We start from the raw sequence: 23,606 nt of genomic DNA on the forward strand, positions 1-23,606 counted from the left end.
TGCCTCTGAAATCATCTTACGTACCCATCCTTTGAAACAGTATTCTAGTTTGGAAGAGATGACCATTAAGCTTCATTACAGCCACAAGATTTCACAGTTTCTTAAAATTTACATTATATATGTACTTCTATTTGTACATTTTATGTATTCATATTTTGATATTTATGAGCATAATTATGTATGGCATATGTGATATTGGTGATTAATATTTAGGTCTGAGCATGGTTGCCACTGTAACAGTGTTGGTAATAAAAATATATCTATTTCCTCTCATATAAACTGGTATAAAACTAGCTTGGCAACACTTCACTGCTTTATAAATTAAGCCCAGTGGGTATTGCTGCTTTAAGCAATGTCTTCACGGGGTAAGATGTATTGTAGTCAAAGTTTGTTAACCCTTAAGAAAATAAATTTACTCACCAATAGTTTCAATTTTTTTTTTTTTTTTTTGGTTGTAGGGTCTTTGAAGATCGGCTGCTTCCCATCTTCCAGCCTTATCTCTCTCTCTCTCACTTCTACTTGATATTACAGATATGCGAGTTTGCTCTGAATTTTCTAAACCTTCACTTGGTTTTAATTCTCATTATCTTTCCATTTGGCTGAAAATATCCCGTGCACTCATATGCACAATTCCCACTCGTTCCACAGTGGGATACCTCTCAAACTATCTTCTAAGCAGCCAAGCTATGTGTTGTACCAAAGGTACTAAATGTAGGAAACAATGCACTAAATGTCACTAGGTATTTCCAAATCTCTGTCTGCTTTCCCTTTTGTAACAAGTAACCCACTTGTAATTGTTCAATGTCTATTTCACTGGATGTTTTATTGACCATATTTTGGTTTACATTCTGTGACCTTAACATATGTACAGATTTTTATACCATCATCACAATCAAGATAACAAAAGTCCTTGCTGTGCAAAGAACTTCTTGCTATTTCTAGAGAATCTCACTACCCCCAACGCCCGTCTCCCTGCAACTACTGATTTCTTCTTCAGAGCTATCATTTCTATTTGAGAATGACATATGAATGGAGTCAGTCCAGTATATACATTTTTGAAACAGGCTTCTTTCACTTAGGATAGTGCCTTTGAGATTCATGTGTGTCATTGCCTGTATTGAGAGGTCATTCCATTTTTATTGCTCAGTATTATTGTGTAAAATGGTTGTAGCACAATTTGTTCATTCACCTATGGAAGGACAGTAGGGTTGTTTTTCAGTTTTAGTAGTGACTAATAGTGGTGTTGTTGCTTTCCCTACTGTCAATACCCAGAAGTGTGATTACTGGGTCATATGGTAGACACATGTTTAACTCTCTAAGAGACTTCCTAATGGTTTTCCAGGGTGGGCTTGCTGTGTTGCCCTCCTACCAGTCCAGCATAAGAGTTCCTCTCAACTCTTTGGTAGTCTTGCTGTGTTCAGCGTTAGCCATTCCAGCAGGTACACAGTGGTATGTCACTGTGGCTTAATTTTGCATTTTCCTCATGACTGAGGGTGTCACATATCTTTTTATGTGTTTAGTTGCCATATATATATCCTATTTGATAAAGTCCCCCCCTCCCTTTTTTAAAAAAAACTGGGTTGTTTCTGTTCTTAGTCTTTAGTCTTGAGAGTTCTTTAAATTGTTTGAATATAAATTCTTTGCGGGTATATGGTGTACAAATAGTTTTCCCACTCTGTGGCTTCATATTTTCATTTTCTTAGGAAACGTCTATGTCAAAGCAAAACTTTGGAGCATTTAAATAAACTTTTTACTGTAGAATAGTTTTAGATTTCAAAAAAATTTACAAATATATTACGGAGAATCCATATATATCCAGCCTATAGTTTTCTCTGCCATTAACAGCTTATGCTAATATAGTACATTTGTCAAAATTAATGAACCAATATTGATACTTTCTTAACTAAAGCCCATACTTTATTCAGGTATTATTAGTTTTTCCTTTCTTTCCTCCTTCTTTTGCTCTTCTAAAATCTCATCGACGACACCACCTTATATTTCGCTGTCATGTCTTCTTAGGCTCTCTTGGTTGATGGTTTCTTAGAATCTCATTGATTTTGATATCCATAACAGTTTTGAAGAGTACTGGTCACATATCTCATAGAATACCCTTCAGTTGGGATTCTTCTGAACTTTTATCATGATTACATTAAGATTATTACTTTTGAGTAGGAAAACTAGAGGTAAAGTATCATTCCCATCCTATCACAAGAGCACGCATTATCAACTTGAGTTATTTTCATATTAACATGGACCAACTAGCTGAGATATTGTTTATCTGGTTCCTCTTATGTAAAGTTATTCTTTTACCTTCTTTACTACTGTACCTTTGCGAAAATGTCACTATATGCAGTCCGCATTCAAGGAGTGGGTAGTTTCATCCGACCTCATTGAGGGCAAATATCTACATATATTATTTGGAAGTCTTCTGCATGGAATATTTGTCTATTCTCCTTTATGCTTGTATTCATCTGTATAATTATCTATCAGTATAGACTGCTAGATATTTATTTTACACCTAGAGCTTTAAACCAACACTTTATTTATTTTCTAGGTCAAATTTTTCACTTTGGCCAATGGGTGCTCTTTAATTTGGCTCCTATGTCCTTTTAACACATACCCATCATTTGGGGATTTAGCAATGATTATAAAATAAAAAAGTTCTGCCTCACTATGTTCTTTCAGGTTCTTTTTTCCTCTTTCCCTAATTATAATACAGTGGTCAGTGTGTGCCAAGGATAGTGGCCATTTGCATCCATTTACTCAAATTTTTATTCCATTTCATAGATGAGGACACATAATAAAGTAAGGCAGAGAAAGAACAGTGTGCCCAAATGCATTTCAAAAGGTTAGCAGGTGATTGCATTAATAGTAGTAGTGAAGTAATAGCTAGGATGAAAAGTAAGGGAGGATGGATTTTGACGTGGTGCACAAGAAGTGTCTAATATGTTCTTGCTGACCAACATCGTATATTCATTTCCTACACTTGTTTAGACCCCATATACTTCTCTCCATTCTCATTAACATGATTTAATCCTCTATTGTTTCTTTCTTGAATTCTGGAAGAGCCTATAACTGGTATTTCTACTTTTAGTCTCATCATTCTTTTTTTTTTTTTTAAGATTTTATTTATTTATTCATGAGAGACACACAGAGAGAGAGGCAGAGACACAGGCAGAGGGAGAAGCAGGCTCCACGCAGGGAGTCCGACGTGGGATTTGATCCTGGGTCTCCAGGATCAGGCCCTGGGCCGAAGGCAGCACCAAACCTCTGAGTCACCCGGGCTGCCCTAGTCTCATCATTCTTAAGTCCCTTCTCTATCAGAGAATATTCCAAAGGCACATTTAATTCTGAGAGGCAGTTGGGTATTATGTAATATTATAGACTTTGGAAAAAGGTTGGTATTGGTTTAATTTCATCTAGTCCCTCTTGAGGAAATTATTAATCTTCTCTGAGCTTTGCCTTCCTTAGGTGGACATATTAGCTAAGCATAGAGTCACTGCAAATATTATAAAAATACCTAGTATCAATGTTATTACTGACTGCCTTCTGTGGGACAAATATGGTTTAATATATGTTTTATGGATTCTGATTGCCTACATGAATGGTAATCAAGAAACTAACATAATCCTATCCTCGATTTTATATTCAGACATTCAGACCTATCTTTAGGTCTATCACATTCTTTGTTTTCTGTGATTCCCTCCCTCTCTGTTACACACACACACACACACACACAAACACACACACAGAAATGGATACACAATGGCACACACAGAGTTAAGACAATATATTTTTTTTATCCCAAAAATGCGGCAGGCTGTATTATTGTTCTTTTCATACATGCTCATTCCTTTGTCTGAAGAGTCTCATGACCCTTTCAAGGCTGAATAGTGCCTAGTGTTTATTTAATATTCCTATGAAATGTTTCTCCCTCCAAAGAATCTTCTCTAACCTTCACTCAAATACTGTGTTCCCATATTCTATTATCAGAGCATATGTCACTCTGTATTACGTTCTTTCATATGTCAGATTGCCCTTTAGGCGATAAGCCTCTTGAAGTCAAAGACTATGTTTTTCATATATGCTCCTCTATAGTTAAGATACCCTATTGAAAACTACAATTATTATTTGTATTTGAGAATTTTAAAAATCAAACTGTATAATGCATTATGCAAATGCATTGTACATAAGCAATTACAGAAAATGTAGCATGTTTTCACTAATTTTTCAAAAAATAACAATAAATGAACTGATGTAAATGTTCATCCTCTATTTCAGAAAAATATTTTAATCTGAATTTATAAAATCATATTACCAAAAAACCCACTTTTTTCCCATTTGGTAAGATAGCAGCCAAAAAATGCTTCCCTATATCCAACTTCTCACCTGTTTCCCTATTTAGAAACCTAGAATTCTATACAGAATTTAGAATAAATCAGGAATTCTACAAAATTTCAGTTATTCATTTTTTAAATACTAATCAAACCAATGGTTATATAAATTCAGCTTAAATTTGAGTACCTTATGGTTCATGAAGGGATATGAGAAGAATACAAAGTCAGTTTTTTACTCAACCTAAAGTTCATTTGACCAAAATAATTGATTTCATGTCTTTATTTTAAGAATTTGTGTCAGAAAGAATATGTGTATACATGCACACATATCTCTTTGGTTAATTTCATTGTTACTTTGACTACTTTTGGTTTGATATTCAGTAAGTAGCCTTATTTGAACAAATTAATGCTAATTTCTACAGAAAGGATGATAGAATTCAAAGGGTGAATGACCTGTTATGAACTTTTTCATAATTACTTATACATTGAATTCGTAAAAAGTGAAACCAACCTGGGAGATATTAGTCTTTATAATACAATTAAAATCACCATTTAAAAAAAGCTTCAGATTTGTCTGAGGAATGCAACAAATATTAGGATAAAATATTATTAGAGAAGCTAACAGGGGATCATGTTAATAAATATGCTAATTATATTCCAATGACTTTAGAAAAAAAAAGTACCCTTGGTACTGGAATTCAAAATAAGGAATTAATTTAAAAGTATGCCATAACTAATACAAATATGTACCATCACTAACTGCCTAGACTTATGGTAAAATTCTCTATGGAACAGGGAATAAGGGTTCAAATCATTTAAACAAACCTCAATTCGTAGTGAACTAAATCTTCAATAGTAAATGAGAGGAAAATATATATTTGTTGTAATGTGATCATATATTCAACTATGAGACCTTTCCTAAAGGGACTATTGCCTCCCTCTCACTTTAATACATCATTAAGCCTAAACCTCTCATTTCTGGTTAGTGTAAAGATCTGATCCCAGAATGAAATAGATGAATTAATCACTATTTCAAATCCAGTTTGGAACTTACCCAATTTGACATGTTTATGTTATTTCATTTTTTTCTTTTGTTTCCCCAGAAGAGTCAAGATTGTGTATGAAAAATATTTGAAACTATGTTGCCAAGTTGAAATAGGGAGTTAATTTTGTAATTTAAATGATAGAAATGACTTCCAAATTAGTGAAACTGTATTATGAAATAAATTTCATTAAAAATGTATTTAATAATCTTGTCTCTTTAATTAGTTATATAGAATACATAGTTAATATATGTGGTATTTATATTTTCAGATAAATTTCATTTTAATGTTTTGACAACATATTAGAAAATTTGTCACTAATAAAATGAATGAACAAATTATTGCAACTTGTTTAACAATTTTATTTAAAAGAAACTAATCGGGATCCCTGGGTGGCGCAGCGGTTTGGCGCCTGCCTTTGGCCCAGGGCGCGATCCTGGAGACCCGGGATCGAATCCCACATCGGGCTCCCGGTGCATGGAGCCTGCTTCTCCCTCTGCCTGTGTCTCTGCCTCTCTCTCTCTCTCTCTGTGACTATCATAAATAAATAAAAATTAAAAAAAAAAATAAAAGAAACTAATCAATCTAGGTAAATTATTCCATAATAATAGTAGTTGGCCTTATTGAACTCTTTCTTCTCTGAGTGATTAATGTTTCTTTGAAAATCTGGAACAAGTAATTATATAAAACCAGTACAACTTTTGCTTGTCAATATTGTTCTATTTTGGAATTTTTTACTATTATATAAAATTTATTCCCCGCAATAAAAAGTAAAAATAACTGATATTAAAACAATTCTTAATTTAAAATTAGGATATACTTCTAGTATAACATCTAATCCTTATTCATAATGAGTAGTTAGTAATGCACAAATTATAATCTACATATAAATTTTATTTATTCCACATACCAGTGTCCAAGCTGGCAGGGTAAAGTGGATTTATGTCAGAACTGCAAGAGTGTGAATTGGGATGACTTTTGAGACATTTATAGGTTTGTTTGAGAATTAAAAAAAAATCAAACTGCATCATACATTATGTAAATGCATTGCACATAAGCAATTACAGAAAAACTAGCATGTTTTCACTAATTTTTCAAAATATAAGGAAAAAATGGGAATGCATTGGATGTGAGACATGATACGTGAACATAGTTTTTCAAAATAGTTGGCTAAAAAAACCAAATTTATACTTGGAATTATTCAAGAAAATATGATATTCAATAAAATCTCACCAATACGTATAGAAGTCCTATTTGGTTAAAAGTGCTCAAAGGGGGCCACCTAGATGGCTCAGTTGGGTAAGCGTCTGCTTTCAGCTCAGGTCATGATCTGAGAACCCCTCATCAGGCTCTCTGCTCTCCTGCTTCTCCCTCTGCCTCTCACTCTGCTCTCGCTTTCTCGTTCTCTCTCTCTCAAATAAATAAAATCCTTAAAAGAAATAGTGCTCAAAAGATTACTGGAAAAAAAAATACTTGCTTTGAATACACACACACATACACACATAGAAGCATTTAACACACTCTCCTTTACATGATCCAATAATATTCTATTTTTTTATTGTCCTAGTTGTAATGATTCCAAGTCTCCTAAATATTTCTGTCCTGTGTGGAGTTTACATCTAATAACAAGATGAAGAATTTCAGATGTGATAACATTGTTGAAGTAGTCAGATAATTACTGATTCACAGAGAGGGAATTGAAATTTCTGGCCAGTCTATCAAATGACTCTTTCCTCCTCTATCTTTGCTGCTGTCAGGATCCCATGATTTTTCTGCTAGGAGTCAGCTCCCCACACAAGACACTGCTAAATGGAAGAGGCATCTCTATAGATCCTGACTAATGAAAAAAGAGTCACACTCGCTGAGATCTTATCCACCAACAGAAACCATTATTCTTGCTAATTCTTAGGTACGTGCAATTTTTAAGTAACATTTCAAGCTTCTGGGGTCGGAGAAAGACTTTTCCCAGTGTTCCTGTCACAGTAAGTGTTCCATATTGAAGCTAGCTGACATTACAGTTCTCTTTCTATAAAGCTCTTTAGGTTTGCGTCCATGAGAGCACATCATTCTTACCCAAATAATATCTTTGATGCTGAGTGAAGAGCCTTGAATGCTGGAGTGAGTCCTACCCAACTGTTGAGCTCATGTCACTCTTATTAAAATTTTTCACTTGGGGCCTTTCGGATTCCCTTCTTTGAAGTGGCCTCACTCAGAGTCACCTCAGACATCAGGTATTTTAAATACTTTTAATTCACAGTAAAAAAGAAAAAAAAAAAGGTAGGAGTACCAATATTTTTTTGACAGAGTAAGGCTCACTCCACTTCCTTCCACTTCCTGAACATAAAATCCTGCCTTCATACTTTGGGCAATAGTTCACACATATACAACCAAAAGTAGAAATAAGGGCCACATTAGAGATTCCTGTATGAGTAGTTCTCAGGAACTTTAAGCTAAAAATAGAAATGGGTGGTCATTTTCCCCTATGATCATTTGCTTGGAATTTAAGAAACAAATGATCATAGGTGAAAAAAAAAAAAAGAGAGAGGAAAACCAAGAAACAAACTCTTAACTATAGAGAACAAACAGATGATTATCAGAGGAGAGGTGGGTGGGGGTATGGGGTAAAATAAGTGATGGGAATCAAGAAGTGCACTTGCTACAATGAGCATCCGATATTGTATGTAAATGTTGAATCACTATACTGTACACCTGAAACTAATATCACACTGTATATTAACTCACTTCAATTTGAAAAAAAAAAGGTGGTCATTTTTTATATTGTTTTCTTGACAATTAGTGTAATAATAATAATGAGAAATAAATAAAAAGTTCTGTCTCACAAAGCGCCCTGTTTTGTGTAGCAAAATATAATAAGTGATCAGTGTGTGCTAGTGAAGTGGTCATTCGCATACCTTTCCTTCTTAGACTCCATTTTATAAGGGCAGAGATGTAACAAAGTAAGAAAAGGAAAACAAACAAAACAAACAATCAAATTTGAAATATCGGTAGAGGAGCTAACTAAACATTTCTCCAAAGAAGAAGTACCAAGGGCCAGTGGGTAAAAGGTCCTCAACATGACTAATCATCAGAAAAATGCAAATCAAAACCACATCAGAGTATCATCTCATACCTGTTAGGATGGTGCTCATCAAGAAGACAAGAGAGACGTGTTGGTGAGGAAGTAGATGAATGAGAGCCCTTGTGGATTATTGGTGGAAATGTAAATTGGTGTAGCCACTATGGAAACAGTATGGAGATTCCTCAAAAAAATAGAAATATAACTGCCCTATGATCCAACCACCCCACTTCTGGATATCTATTCGAAAGATATATAGGAAATATATCAGAGACAGATCTGCATTCTCATATTCATTTCAGCATTTTCACAATAGCCAAAATATGGAAACCTAGGTATTCATCAAGGATGAATGGATTAAAAAAATTGTTGCATATATATACACACATATATACACACACACACTATATTCACATACACACACACGGAATATGATTCAGTCACTAGAAAGAAGGAATTCTGCCATTTGCAACAACAACACAAATGAATCTGGGGGGCATTATGCCAAGTGAAATAAACCAGTCAAGAGAAAAGCAAACACTGCATGGTATCACTTATGTGTGGAGTCTTAAAAAAAAAAAAAATGTCAAACTCATAGAAACAGAGTGGAAAAGTGGTTGCCAGGGGCTGGGGGTGAGGAATTGGCAAAAATTGAGGGTTTGGTAAAAGGCAAAAAAACAAACTATGCCATTCATTAATCAAACATTAATTTTTTTAAAAAAGTAAATGTATATCATTTTACTTTTTCTAAATCATACTAAGTTCATCATATTGATTATATATATTCACTTTGTGGCATGGTCAGTATATCGCCAAATTGACTTTTGAAATCATTTAACATGGGACGCCTGGGTGGCTCAGTGGTTGAGCCTCTGCCTTTGGCTCAGGGCATGACCCCAGGGTCCCAGAATTGAGTCCCACATCAGGCTTCCCATAGGGAGCCTGCTTCTCCCTCTGCCTGTGTCTCTGCCTCTCTCTCTCTGTCTCTCATGAATAAATAAATAAAATCTTTAGAAAAATAAAATAATTTAGCAGAAGGGTGCCTGGGGTGGCTCAGTTGGTTAAGACCTGTCATCTCAGCTCGGGTCTTGATCTCAGGGCCATGGGCCACTCCATGCTAGGCATGGTATCTGCTAAAACAAAACAAAACAAAAAACAAAAGGCCAAAAAAAAAGCACTTAACAACTTAACAGAAAAGAGAGTAATCATGACTCCATACAATCACATTGAAGATACATAGAACAAGTTGGAGGTTGAATTCATTTTATTTAATAGATCATTTAAATCTATTGTAGAAATGTTGATGTTATTTTCCTAGTGGCTAGACTAAGGAGTGGAAGAGCCTAAAGGATACTTTTGAAAATAGAATCAGATTACATTTCACAACATCAGACAAGAGGAGCTAGATCTGAGAATTTGTTTCTTGCTCTGGCATTTAAACCCAGCTGTGGCCTTTGAAAATGCTAAAATGTCTAAGTGTTATGTTGACTCAGTTGCTTTGCTGGACTCTGTTGCTTAAAGGGAATAGAAGTCTTAATGGGAAGCTACCAAAGTCATAATTCATATCTCGCTTTTATCAGCAGACTGTCAAGGTAGGAAGCACAGGCTTGAAAAATAAGTGTGTCGTGTCATCATCATAAAAGAAAGTTTTAGTTGCTGAACCTGAGGCTTTTGCACCCCACACATTCTATCAAGCGGTTCTGGTGGCCTTTTGATCTGTCACAACTAATAGCAACTTTTCTTAAAGTGATACTGGCCCCAACTGTATTGAGGAAGTTGTGTACAAGGACCACTCTTGCCAACAGGGTTTGTGTTTCCCTCTAACATCAACGTGAGGTAAAGTCAGCCGTGGTGGGAGCTGTCTATGTCGGAGACACCCCGGGTTGCTGATGAAAAAGCATGTTGTAGGCTTCAGCCTGGGAAAGTCAGGTAACAAAATTATGATCAGCCTTTTAAGCACAGAACTCAGGAAAGCAGAGCGTACCCGTCTATACCAATATGGTGCTTTATTTTACTAGAGCAGCTTTCAACCAGGGTTCTTTGAAAACACTTACTGGACAATATGTCAAGAGGCTCTCATTTCTCCTGTAGCTAAGCAGTAAGTTAAACACTACATGATGTTCATTAACTCTTTCAAAACAGGGGTGAAAACCCTTTCTGATGTAGATGGCTCTCTCAAGGAGATAAATAAGGGAGAGTTTGGAAGAAGGTGGTCTGCCTTTGTTTTCATTTCTTTGACTTCTACTCTAATGGAAGAAAAGAAGAATTGTCCATGTGAATCCCTGTGGGACATTTTTTTTCGATGTCGTAGAGTCTTGGTACTGGATTTGTTAATGCAGAGAAAACATACTGGGATGGGTTAGAAGGACTCTGGGGAAAAAAATTCTTATATCATGTACAGTACTCTTTAAGCATTCTGTAATTATCTTTTATTGAATTATCCCTCATAAACATACATGAATATAGGATTTATGCAGGTGAGAAGAATGGTGCTCCCTGCTCAATTCTGAGGGTTTTGTACGAGGCCAAGTGCATTGTAGGAGCTCAGATAAGATTTATTAAATGTTTGAAAAAATAACCTATGGTATTTTGGGTATATTTTACCCTATTTTTGTCTTTAAATATTTTTATAGTTTCTATTTTATGTCATTTAGCTCAAACTCATGAATTAGCCTCACTTCCCAGAAGCTATTTTTTTTTTTTTAACTTTCATTGCAGGAGAAATCCAAAGAATCAGTTATTCTATCTATAAATCCAGTAGTATCTTTCCTTAACAAAGCAAAACTTTAAGATATCTGTGGACCATTTTCTTGGAAAGACTGAGTAGAGGCTTTATTTAGTACAATCTCAAGTTCCTTACCAATCTAGATAATCATCCTCTATGTACCTGAGTAATCTACCAATTTTATGAATGTATTTAAAGCAATCGTCTCATGCATATCTTTGACTCTTTCTTAACTAAGTTGTAGACATCTGAAGGGATACTGAGTGTATCTTCACCTGCCAGATTATATCTTCTTAATTTACTTTTGTAAATCAATAATATTAATTATATCGGGTGGATTTATCCTTGTCACTTTGTTTCTTTCTTCAAATCAATTAATCTTTGTAGTTATCATTCCTACATTCAGTAAGAGAAAGATACTTGTCTGTGGCACTTATGCTCTCAGTTTAAATAAAAGAATTTTACTTGATATCCACCCAGGTATCTGATCTTCGAGGCCTTTAAAATGACGTCATTCTTTTGACAACTAAGTTTACTTTGTAGCTAGAGTCTCATTTCAAATAGTCAACGTAGAGTGACTTTATTTCAGTATTATTGCTTTTCATGCTTCAGGTTATAAATCATTTCTTTATAGCATATGACCATGGAATTTATTTTAAACTTATTGATGGCAGTATAGTAAGCCTTAAAGTTAAGTGTGTTAAGTGTGTAGAGTGAAATCATTTGAGATTAGAGTTTTGCTGGGTGACACCTTCCTTAACTGTTTTGACATGCACTTATTAAAGGGATATAGACTCAGCAATAATGAAGAAACCTTGCTACTAATTCATAATATTCATTGTAGGTGACATTGACCTGTCAAAACAGAATCAACACTTATATTTATCATTATTACAATTCAAGTATATCTAAACTCATTTAAAGAAAAAAATATGATTTCGTTGGGCTGTATTATGAATCTCCTTCTGAAGTCTCAAAAGAAGACAATATAGAGTATGATTTTCTTCCATCTTAACTCCAGGGGCAGTGATAGGTTTGCCTGACACATTCTGTAGACTGAAAAGAAAAGTTTATCTTTGTCATTACCCTTCTAGCTATTAACTGAATACATGCAAAATACTATATTAAATATTAACTTGTTTTCAGTGAAGGTTCTCAGTCTAAGATTTGAATTATCTGCAGGACAATGAAAATTGAAACAAATTAAGCAGAAAATTAATTCAAAATTAGTAAATTAATGGGCTGCGATTACTTTTTATAATTGAACTCTGACTTGAATTATAAACCTAAAAATGGTGGAGGGAGAACAAAAAAGGTGGTATTGAGTCAGAAGTCTAAAAATGTGTTTTAAAATGAAATAGTCTTCTGACAATTTTCAATTTTCTTTCTTTCTTTCTTTCTTTCTTTCTTTCTTTCTTTCTTTCTTTCTTTCTTTCTTTCTTTCTTTCTTTTTCTTTCTTTTTTTGGTTTGGTGTATGAGTGTAGCACATGATATCAGTGTTCCACCTGTATGTTTTCAGGGCTCTTTACCATTTTCACGCTGTGCTTTCACTTCTAACAGCCAACACCTGCAAGAAGAGCCCTAGATAACTGGGATTGACATCTCCCTGGGAGAAGCCCAAGCAAACGGCTCCTGGTGTCGAGGCATCACTACTCCAGCTTCTTGCCCCTGGTCCAGGCTGCTCTGAGGTATGACTGTCTCCAGAATCTTCCAGAGCGTTGAGCCTAACTTGTCCCCCATGGGGTTTTGTTTGATGTTGAATGTTTGCATGGCTTCCTCTTCCCTGTTTCTCTCCCCACTCTCTTGCTGTTTATTCCTGGTAGCATTTCCTAGCAAATCATTTTCACATGTAACCTCATCTGAGGGCCTGCTTCTAGGGAGTCCCTCCTAGGACAGTGTGGTAGTCATTAATGCCGTTTATTAATTTTTTGACTCTCTGCCTTCTGGGCACAAGCTGGTGTCGCTTTTCCTGGCCTCCTGTGGTTGGGTGATGGGCCAGTGATTAGCTCTGATAGAGGTTATGTGTGCTGCTTCTGGGCTGCGCACCAAACGACCAGGATGAAACCCTTAGAGCTCTCTTCTCTCTGTTCTGGTAACCAAGAATGTTCTAGGTGGTGGCTGCTCCATCCGCCTGTGACCTGGAGTCAGTGTGACAAAGTGGATAGAGCCCCATCTCTGGCTCAGTAATCAGAGTGAAAAATAAACTTCATTGTGTTAAGCCACGGAGGGTTGGTGTGGTGGTGGTGTTTGCTATACTGTAATATAATCTAGCATATCCTGACAAAGCTAGAGGATGAAAAAAGAGAAGAACCAAGGAGATGACTAAGATCCCTGACTTGGGCTTTGGGATGAAAGGCGCTAACAGTCTTTGGGTTTGGGGAAAGCAAGGAGGAAGGGCTGGGGTTTACTTATGTATTTTTTTTATTGAGGTATAATTGACATATATTAGTTTCAGGTGTACAACACGATGTACTCTGTATCTATTGTAAAATTATCACAATCACAAGTCTAGTTAACATCTGTCGCCATACACGGTTACAATTTTCTTTTTCTGTGATGAGAACTTCTAAGATCTACTCTCTTAGCAACTTCAAATATTCAATACAATGTTATCAACTATAGTCACCATGCTATACATCTCATCCCCATGACTATTTTTTTTCTTTCACATAAACTATCTTGGTTATTATAGTTGGAAAACTTACTATAGTGATCTATAATTCGTCTTAGTATAAATCACAATTTTTAACAGTGATATATGCTTTCTTCATCCTACTTGTAATGGAAGTTAATATGACTGAAATGATTTTTAATTTCTAAAATCTAAAGCTGATATTTAAAATAATCCTAAGTCACTTATATGTCTCAAACTTTCTTTGTTTCCACATTTCTATTTGTAATTCAATTTATAAAAACCTATCTTTCCCTACAAAAAAAAAAAAGGCATTCTGTATGTTTGTCAGAGTGTTCTGTGCTTATATTCTTGATTTTATATGTCAGAACTCTGGGTATGACATAATTTATGCCATGGTAATGCAAAAATGATGTCTTGCACAGATCTGTCCAAATGGGACCTGGTTTTCCTACAGCTCTTATGTCTGCATGAGGCTTTGAGTATGTTTGCTTATGTTTGTAAAAGAGCAGGAGTGGGAAAGAGTGAATGAGAGTTGATGCAGATGTTTATACCCAAGATTTTCATAAGTACTAAGAAATGTTTTAAGTCCAGGAAACAGTATGATGGGCCCATTCTTCGCTTAAATGTCTGTTCTGGGGATATAAAAAAGTCCAATAGTTCCATAAGTCAGGTGAATGCCAAACCTCCTGATTGTACATTGGAAGTGATCTAGTACCCAAGGGAGAAAGAAAATCCACACAAATTAGTTTCTTAGAATATTATTGTTCCTTAGAAATCACTTGCGGATGCACAGCGCAAGCCAATGCTCTAAAAAGCTCCATTGCTTATTTCATTTGCTTTGCTTATCAGAGGCATAGCAAGCCATATATTCAGAGGAAAGATATATAAGTCCTGTCGGATATTCAAGCCAAACACAATGGTTCTATCAGGCAAAGGAGGAAATGCAACTCCCCAAAGTCTTACTATTTTGATTCTCTGAAGAATTGTTGAAAGTGTTTCAACATTCAACATTCTGTATCCAGAATGGTTCAAAATAATATTTGAGTTTTCTGGGTTCTGGTCTTTCAAACGCCAAGGTGTTATCAGAGGCCTTTGATCTTAGCTCTTCGTAGAATTACTGCAAAAAGAGTTTGTTTTCAACTTCACTCTTAAGTGAAAGTAATTTCATTTCCATTAAGCCCTCAGTGTGTTTGTCAATTTGAGACACCAGTGCAAATTTAATTAAATAATCTTAAATACATGTACTTAAAAGTCACATGAAGAAATTAAGGTCCAGCTGTTCACCTGCAACTGTTTAATTTATGCCGGATTCTATTTAATTGAAAGTCAGTAACCTGGAAAGGAAAAGCATATTCACTTGAGATTGTATTAGAAACTGTAGAGCCTGATCAATTGCATGATTCACAAGTGTGTCTGTTTACTACTTCGTTTCTGTTTAAAGTAACACTTTTTGTTTTCTTCAAATATGTGTGACAAATGCATGTGATATTTTAAAGTAATATTAAATTACCAATATTTTAAATCATATTTGAAAACAAATGTAAATTCAAGCTACCAAAAGCTAGTCTTATTAATCCACACATATTTCAGTTTTCTTTTAGTTACATTTTATGTCATGTGTATAAAAATATTTTTAAAACCTTTGTTCAGTTTATAAAGACTTTATTTATTTGAGAGAGAGAGAATGCACCAGTTGGGAGAGGGACTGAGGGGTAAGCAAACTCCCCACTGAGCACAGAGCCTGGAGCACGGCTCCATCCCAGGACCCTGAGATCATGACCTGGGCTGGTCAGGTGCTTAACTGACTGAGCCACCCAGACACCCCAAAAACTACGTTCATTTAAAAAAAAAAAACTATGTTCATTTTAATGTCATATTAAAGAGATAACTAAAGTTATGCCTTAAGCATGAAGTCCCTTACTTATACCCACATCAATATCGTTTTTACATAAGCCTGTGTTTTGTGATCATTCTGTAATACTTTAGCTCATTTTTTATCTCCAATAGCTCTGCATATACTTGTGCTCAATGGAAAACAAAACAAAACAAAAAAACAAAATATTTTCACTTGTTACAATTTTGAAAATCATTTAACTGTAAAGGAGATTTATTTAACTGGGAAGGGGATTCTTGCAGAACTTAATTATGAGGAGACTGGAGCCTGAACACTAGCCCCATATTTACTGTGTGGATTTGGATAAGTTACTTAACTTCTCTGTGTCTCAATTTCTCTACTGTAAAAATGATCTAGCAGCTAGAATGTATTATTATTTCCTTTTATTTGAGATGATATTCTGTGATAATGCAGGAGAAATACAGCAGAAAATACTTAAAGGCTAAAAAAACCTGTAAGGATCTTTACTGTATATATGAAGTAGAATTGGGAAATGAAAGCTATAAAGGCAGATGTCATTTTTTGTATAGAACTTTGAACAAGAATTTTAACCTCCTTAAACATCAGTTTCCAATTGTTTTTTTTTTCCCTCATAGATTAGCTCAATCAATGAAATAATGTATTTTGGAATTCCTTATGGTATAAAATATTATACATGGTATTTCTTAATATAATATTAATCATAGCAGTCACCAAAATGTGATTGTGTCACATTTCTTTGGTAAGCACTTCTTTTCAAGCCGACAAGTTTTTACCAAAGTTAATAAATTAATATAAAATCACATTATCAGACTATTGAGAGCCTACCAAAAACCAACCCATATGAATACTGTGTGAATTTACAGATTAATTTAGCAGCTATAATAAGAGGCTTACTTGCTAAAATCGTTACAGTTCTGTTTCATGCTATGTTTATTATACACACACATACCCTTTGACAACTACGGCTGTATAGCTAGTGTTATGATCATTGGTACCTCAAGCTTCAATTAATCAGATATTCTAAGGTTTCAAATTACTTGCTTAAGAATCTGATGTAATCACCCTGAATAGGAAAGTTAGCAAAGGTTGATTTTATATATCACAGGTAATATATTTTTTCTCATATGCCAGTCAATTGTACTATGTGTTTTCATAAGTCACACACAAAAAAGCAGGAAGCACTCGGACTAATCTTGCATTTGCCTTTGAAATTAACTGGCAGATTGATGAGTCCAATAACTAGATTTCCCTTTTGGAGGACAGATGGAGATCTACTGAGGAACACAGAGTAGGTAATGCTTTGTGATGCTTTTTTCTTGATGCTTTCTCTGAGTTTTTCTGTGGCTGGCAGTTTTCTCAGTTTTCTTTAACGTCTTTTCTTCCTCATTTTTTAAAGATACAGACTTGTTTTTGGGAAAAAAAAAGTTTTTTTTAAGATTTTAATAGAGCTTGATCAACTTTCTAATATTTTGACTTATTACTAGAATTAATGGGATAAACGTCCCTAGTGAAGTTAAGTTTGGGGGGCACTCTTTCACAAGGGGAAACCAATATCCTGATCCTACATTAGTAAGAGTGATGTGGAGATTTTCAGGTAAAATAGTGGCTTGAATGCTGGTGTCTAATTTCACTAATTTTAGAAGCAACATTCTTCTAAAAAAAAAAGTGAAGGGGAATATTTTAAGAGCACTAAACTGCAGGGATGGAGAGAACTAAGAGACAATAACACATTTAGTTAAATTAACACAGGATGTTGTTGGCAAGAATGCAGGGAGAGGAGAACCCTCTTATACTGTTGGTGGGAATGCAAACTGGTTGCAGCCACTCTGGAAAACAGTGGGGAGATTCCTCAAAAAGTTAAAAAATAGAGCTACCTTATAACCCAGCAATTGCACTACCAGGCATTCACCCAAAGGATACAAAAATACTGATTTGAAGGGATACATGCACTCCCATGTTTATAGCAGCATTATCAGCAATAGCCAAATTATGGAAAAAGCCCAAATATCTATCAACCATCAACTGATGAATGGAAAGAGAATATATATATATGTGATGGAATATTACTCAGCCATAAAAAAGAATGGAATCTTGCCATTTGCAACAGCATGGATAGAGCTGGAGTGTATTATGCTAAGTGAAATAAATCAGTCAAAGACAAATACCATATGATTTTGTTCATATATGGAATTTAAGAAACAAAACAGATGAATATGAGGGGGGAAAAGAGGCAAACCAGAAAACTGACTCTTAACTATAGAGAACAAACTGAGGGTTGCTGGAGGGGAGGCAGTGGGGGTTAAGGAGGGCACTCGTTATGATGAGCACTGGGTGTTGTATATAAGTGATGATCACTAAATTTGACACTTGAAACTAATATTACATTGTATGTTAACTAACTTGAATAATAAAAAAACTTGATAAGGGGAAAAAAACACTTTTAGAAGTTAGAATGCAGATGGAGTAGTAGTGTTCATAGTGAATTAGCAGACCTGAGAAATCCAAATTCTCAGTCACTAGTGGTACAAGCTGAGAATCATTTTGACTTAGACTGTAGAATTCCTGCCTAGCCTCCAGAATTAGCAGTGTCTTGTGGTGCTGGGGGTTAAGGACAAGGAGATGTCTACAATGAGGAAGACCAGTTGTGAGCAGCCTAAGAGGCAATTAGATCACCAGATCTCCTCGATGCCACACAGCTTCTTAAAGAAGGAAATGAGAAGTTCATTTTCTGGAGAGGTTAAAGTGGTGAGACTGGCCTGGGGAACAACAGACACTTGAGAATAGGGTTATCACAAAGTAAACCTTAGGGGAATGTGATGTTTATGTAACAGAATGCATGTCATGCTGAAAACCAGGAACTCTTTCAACGCGTTACTCTCAGTATACTGGCATCCAAATCCTTTTAGGTTGGAAATCACAATTGGGTCAGTTTCATGTGAGAGTATAAAGATACTGCAATCCATCCTAACAAAAGTTCATAGCTGACAAGCCTCACCCATCTGTGCTCAGGGCTCTCCATCAATCTTCTATGCCCCTGTTCACAATTATAATTAGCTGCTCAAAGATTACCAGAAAACTGAAGAAAGCCTCTAATATAAAGCCATTGAAGAGGTGTCTGGGTAGCTCATTTGGTTAAGTGACCAACTCTTGGTTTCAGTTCAGGTCATGATCTTGAGGTCTTGGGATCGAGCCCTTAGGCAGGCTCTACATTCAGCAAGGAGTCTGCTTCATTCTCGTTCTTCTCCCTCCCACTCACTTTCTCTTTTTCTCAAATAAATAAATAAAATCTTTTTTAACAAGGTGTGTGAGTACACACACACACACACACACATATATATGAGAGAGAGAATATGGATGGAAAAACCAATTTGGGACTTTTAGTTTCCAGTCCAGGTGTGAGGAACTTAGAAGTTACCACTCTATCCTACAAACTGGCCAAAAGCTAAACAAACTGAAAGATCAACGACCCTTCTTAGAGCTGTCAGAGAAATAATGTCATTGCAAACTGCTATCCCCTTATATTGGACAGATGGGTGAATACAAGGAATTACAGTTTCCCAGCGCTGAAGAAACTCACAAGTAGAGACCCAGAGGTACCTGGGAACCAAGGCTGGGGTGGGAAAACCCAGCTCTAACCAATGAATTGCTGGAGGCTCAGTGTGAACAAATCTGAGAGTTAAAAATGCTAGGAGGACCTAGTCATAGGAGGGCCCCGACACTTGTGTGAGTTTGACCTGCTGGAGGTCTGCTAGGGCCTCCCGGTGAATATTGGAGAAAAATCCCCTGGAACTTCTAATAGGAGGAAGGGGAAAGGAACCATCTTGAAATAGCCCAGGGCGTCCTGTTCTTCTAACCTGGGCTTGCCCTCAGGGGGAACTGTTTCACCAGGGTCTAACCTGCTAGGGTTTTTCCAGAGCCTGACCTTCCTGGGTAAAGGGAAATAGACAACTCCAGCCCTTCCATCCCTCCTGTTCCACCTCAGGGGAGAAAACAAAACAAAACAAAACAAAACTTGAGATGTGGTGAAATTCACAGTTCAAGGACACACATTTTCCAAAAGACTGAGATATACTTATAAGCTATATAATGGTTCCTCTTTCTCCACACTTTGCCACTGCCTTATTAAAGACCTGTTTAGCATAATCCCTTTTACCCAAAACATCATGTTCACCTTTCAGCAAAAAATTACAAGATTTAATAAAAGGCTTAGTAAAGAAAACCAGTTTGACTGCATAAGCGTCAGAACCAGAATCAGATATAGCAGGAATGTTGGAATTATTAGACTTGGAATATAAGAAAATGATAATTCATCTGTTAAGGGGCTTAATGGGGAAAAAAGTGGAGATCATGCAAGAACAGGGGGTTAATGTAAGCAGAGAAATAGAAATTCTGAGAAAGAATACATAAGAAATGCTAGAGAGCAAAAACACTATAACAAAGAATGCCTTTGATGATCTTATTAGGACACTGAATCTCTGGGCTTGGCATATGACAAAAGAAATTTCTAAAATTTAAATGAGAAATGAGAAAAGCAATGAGAAAAAAGAACTTTGAAAACCAAAAGAATGAGCAAAGGCAATACAGTGGAGCAAAGATAGTGTCTTCGATCAGTGGTGCTGGACCAACTGGACCTCCTCATGCAAAAAAAAATGGATCTAGACACAGATCTTACAATTTTCACAAAAATTAACTCAAAATGGGTCATAGACCTAAATGTAAAATGCGAAACTATAAAAATCTTAGCAGATAACATAGGAGAAACCCTAGAAACCCTAGATGACTTTTTAGGTATGTCACCAAAGATATGATTCATAAAGGAAACAATTGATAAGCTGGACTTCATTAAAATTAAAAACTCATGTCCTGTGATAAGCAATTTCAAGAGATTTCAAAGACAAGCATAGTCTGGGAGAAAATATTTTCAAAAGAAGCATCTGATGAAGAAATGTTATCCAAAATATACAAAGAACTCTTAAAACTCAACAAATAGAAAACCAATAGCCTGATGTAAAAGAGCTGAAGTCCTTAAGAGACACTTCACTAAAGAAGACCTACAGATGACAAATACATACAACGAAAAGATGTTTCGCGTAACACGCCATCAGAGAAAGTGAACTTAAAATAACAAGATGCTTCCTGTTTGGCCAAAATCTGGAACATTGAAACATCAAATGCTGGTGAGGATATGAAGCAATGGGACTTTTCATACATTACTACTGGGAATGGAAAATGGTACAGCTACTTTGGAAGACAGTTTGGCAGTTCCTTACAAACCTAAACTTTTACCATAAAATCCACTGGTTGTGCTCATTGATGTTTACCTAAAAGAAGAAATATTATGTTCACACAAAATCCTGCGCATGGATATTTATAGCAGCTTTTTTTTTTCCATAATTGCCCAAACTTGGAGGCAACCAAAAAGACAGTGGAATAAATAAACTGTGATACATCCAAATAATGGAATATCTAGCATTTAGAAGAAATGCTCCAAGTGGTAAAGAGACATGGGGGACTTTAAATGCATTTTACTAAGTGAAAGAAGCCAGTTTGAAAAGGCTACATATGGTATAATCCCAAGCATGTGATGTTATATAAGACATGAAACTTTGGAGACAATAAAAAGATCAATAGTTGTCAGCTGGGGACAGGGAGGGATGACTAGATCGAGCACAGAGGCGTTTTAGGGCAGTAAAAATACTCTCTGTGATGTAATGGTGAGTTTAAGTCACTATGCATCTGTCCAAAGCCATTCAGTGTACAACACCAAATATGAACCCTTAGGTAAACGAAAACACAAAACACTTTCTGAAGAGGAAGATATTTTAAAAATTTGGAATAAATGCTACCTCAAAACTTTCACCTGAAACCTATTGATTTAAGGCAACACGAAGCTTGCATTTAGCTATTCCATAAATCAGCTCCTAGACATCTGCTACCCTCTATTTGAAATATTCAGTTGGCTGCCTCTGTTCTGTAGTTACTTCAACACTGGAATATTTAAGACAGTCCCCACCACCTTTACTCAGCATCCTGTGGAGTCATTTAGGAGACAATTATATAGTCAATATTTAATACTGGAAAAGAGTATGCTAATGAAATTATTAAAGTTCACAAGGTGATTCAACATTTTACTGTATTTGAATTTACGTTTACTGATAATATTTTCAGTGCCTTCTTTTGACATTTGAAACAGATTTCATTGATGATGGCTCAGTCATGTTTCCTTTATAAATTGCTTTTAATGTCCACTTCTCCAAAATACATTTTTTTCACACAATACTTTAATTTTGTTTTTCACATTTCAGAAATGTGGAATATTCATTGGTCAAAAAAACTTAATATATAACAACACAAGATCAAGATTAATTGGAATTCTCAACACTTAAAGGTTTAATACACTCTCTCACCTCAATTTTCAATACTTACATAAAAGAAAATTAACTAATTACATTTTTAGCAACAGAAATGTCCAAATAAGATCATTTCTCTTTGCTTATTTTTAGGAGTGATGAGATTAATGGAAACATCTCTGACAAGCAAACTCTATTGTCAGTTTTTGAGCCTTTTATAGAATCTAATGACATTTGCTTTTAAAAAAATTCCGTGTGTTGCTATTCCACTCAGTGCCGAAAAATACTCTTTTCTCCCTTTCTATATAGTAGCCTGGGTCAGTTTCAGCAAAAGAAATCTATCAGTGCCCTTATTTAGGATTGCAATTAGTAAGAGAATAATTATTGGTAGTTATCCTTATCTCAATAATTATCCTTGTAAATTCTCTTCTTTTAACTGTGATAGAGATGTCTTAGAATGCCAGCTCGTGCACTGTTACCTGGAGCATATTTTTAATATTTAAGCATTTTAAATGATGTAATTATTAGTCAATTATGTTAAAAGTAACAATATAAAAATATTCCAAAGGCTAGTTTTATATTTTCATTAAATGTGCAGATCTGAAAACTTCTGGAAGGACCCTGATATTTTGTTTGTTCACTGTATGTCTGATCTTTGAGTGGAGACGTTTCCAGATGCTGAGCACAGAGAAGTTATATATAAAAGTATATGAGCTATCTGCGCTAGAAAGAAACTTTCGGTTTCACCATTTGCTTCCCAACTTTGAATGTCTAGTTCTTAAAGGCTTAATTAAATCCTAAGAATTGTTCAGAATACATTTAAAATTAACAAGGACCATCATCTAAATGGATAACACTGAGATCTTATTTCATCATATCAATAAAATTAAAGTCCAGTTTAAACAAAACAGGGAATTTAATTAAAATAATCCACTATAGATATAATTAGACATAAGTGCCACAAATAAAATATTTTTATCTGAGAATATTCTTCTTTGCTTATAGAACATAAAGAATTTTATTATAGTCCTATGATTTTTTTTTCATCAAACCTTTTTCCTTTCCAACTTATTTTTTTCTTTAATTGCTATTTTAGTTTCTATTGGGGAAAATTAAGACTATATGCGAAAAATAATTTTATATGATTAATCTCTTCATTTGGCAACATATACTGTTTCTAATTGCTCTTGCAATTAGAACATTTTTTCTTTTAAATCCTTTCCATTGATGAAAATACACTAGATTACAATATGTTTTTCTTGACCTAGCGACCGTACCAGACCACAGCATGGTTTTTGAAGAACAATGTTTGTTTCCACTGGATTTTCTAATTTAGATCACACTGTCCTAAGGCTTGAATATTTGTTTCCTAAATTGTACGGAGTTCTTCCTTTACCTATTTATCATGTTAATTATCCCCTATTAAAATCTAGGAGATCAATAAATATGTGCTAGTTAATTTCAGTTCACAGAAATTGGTACTAATATTGTTTGGCATGTCAGTTCAGAGGGGCAAGAGGCATTGGAATCAGACATTACAAGTGATAACACTATATTAGTTCT

General features: G+C 35.2%; 1 long non-coding RNA gene across 2 annotated transcripts in view; it reads left to right on the forward strand.

Annotated features, from left to right (window-relative positions):
* Positions 1-23,606, forward strand: part of LOC140611791 (uncharacterized) — a 60,004-nt gene that overhangs the window by 18,234 nt on the left and 18,164 nt on the right. For both annotated transcript variants that reach the window (XR_012013013.1, XR_012013015.1), the window contains exon 2: positions 12,743-12,870. This is a non-coding gene — a long non-coding RNA (uncharacterized lncRNA). The remainder of the gene's footprint in view (positions 1-12,742; positions 12,871-23,606) is intronic.

This window comes from Canis lupus, chromosome 2, assembly GCF_048164855.1.
Source record: "Canis lupus baileyi chromosome 2, mCanLup2.hap1, whole genome shotgun sequence".
Lineage (NCBI taxonomy): Eukaryota > Metazoa > Chordata > Mammalia > Carnivora > Canidae > Canis > Canis lupus.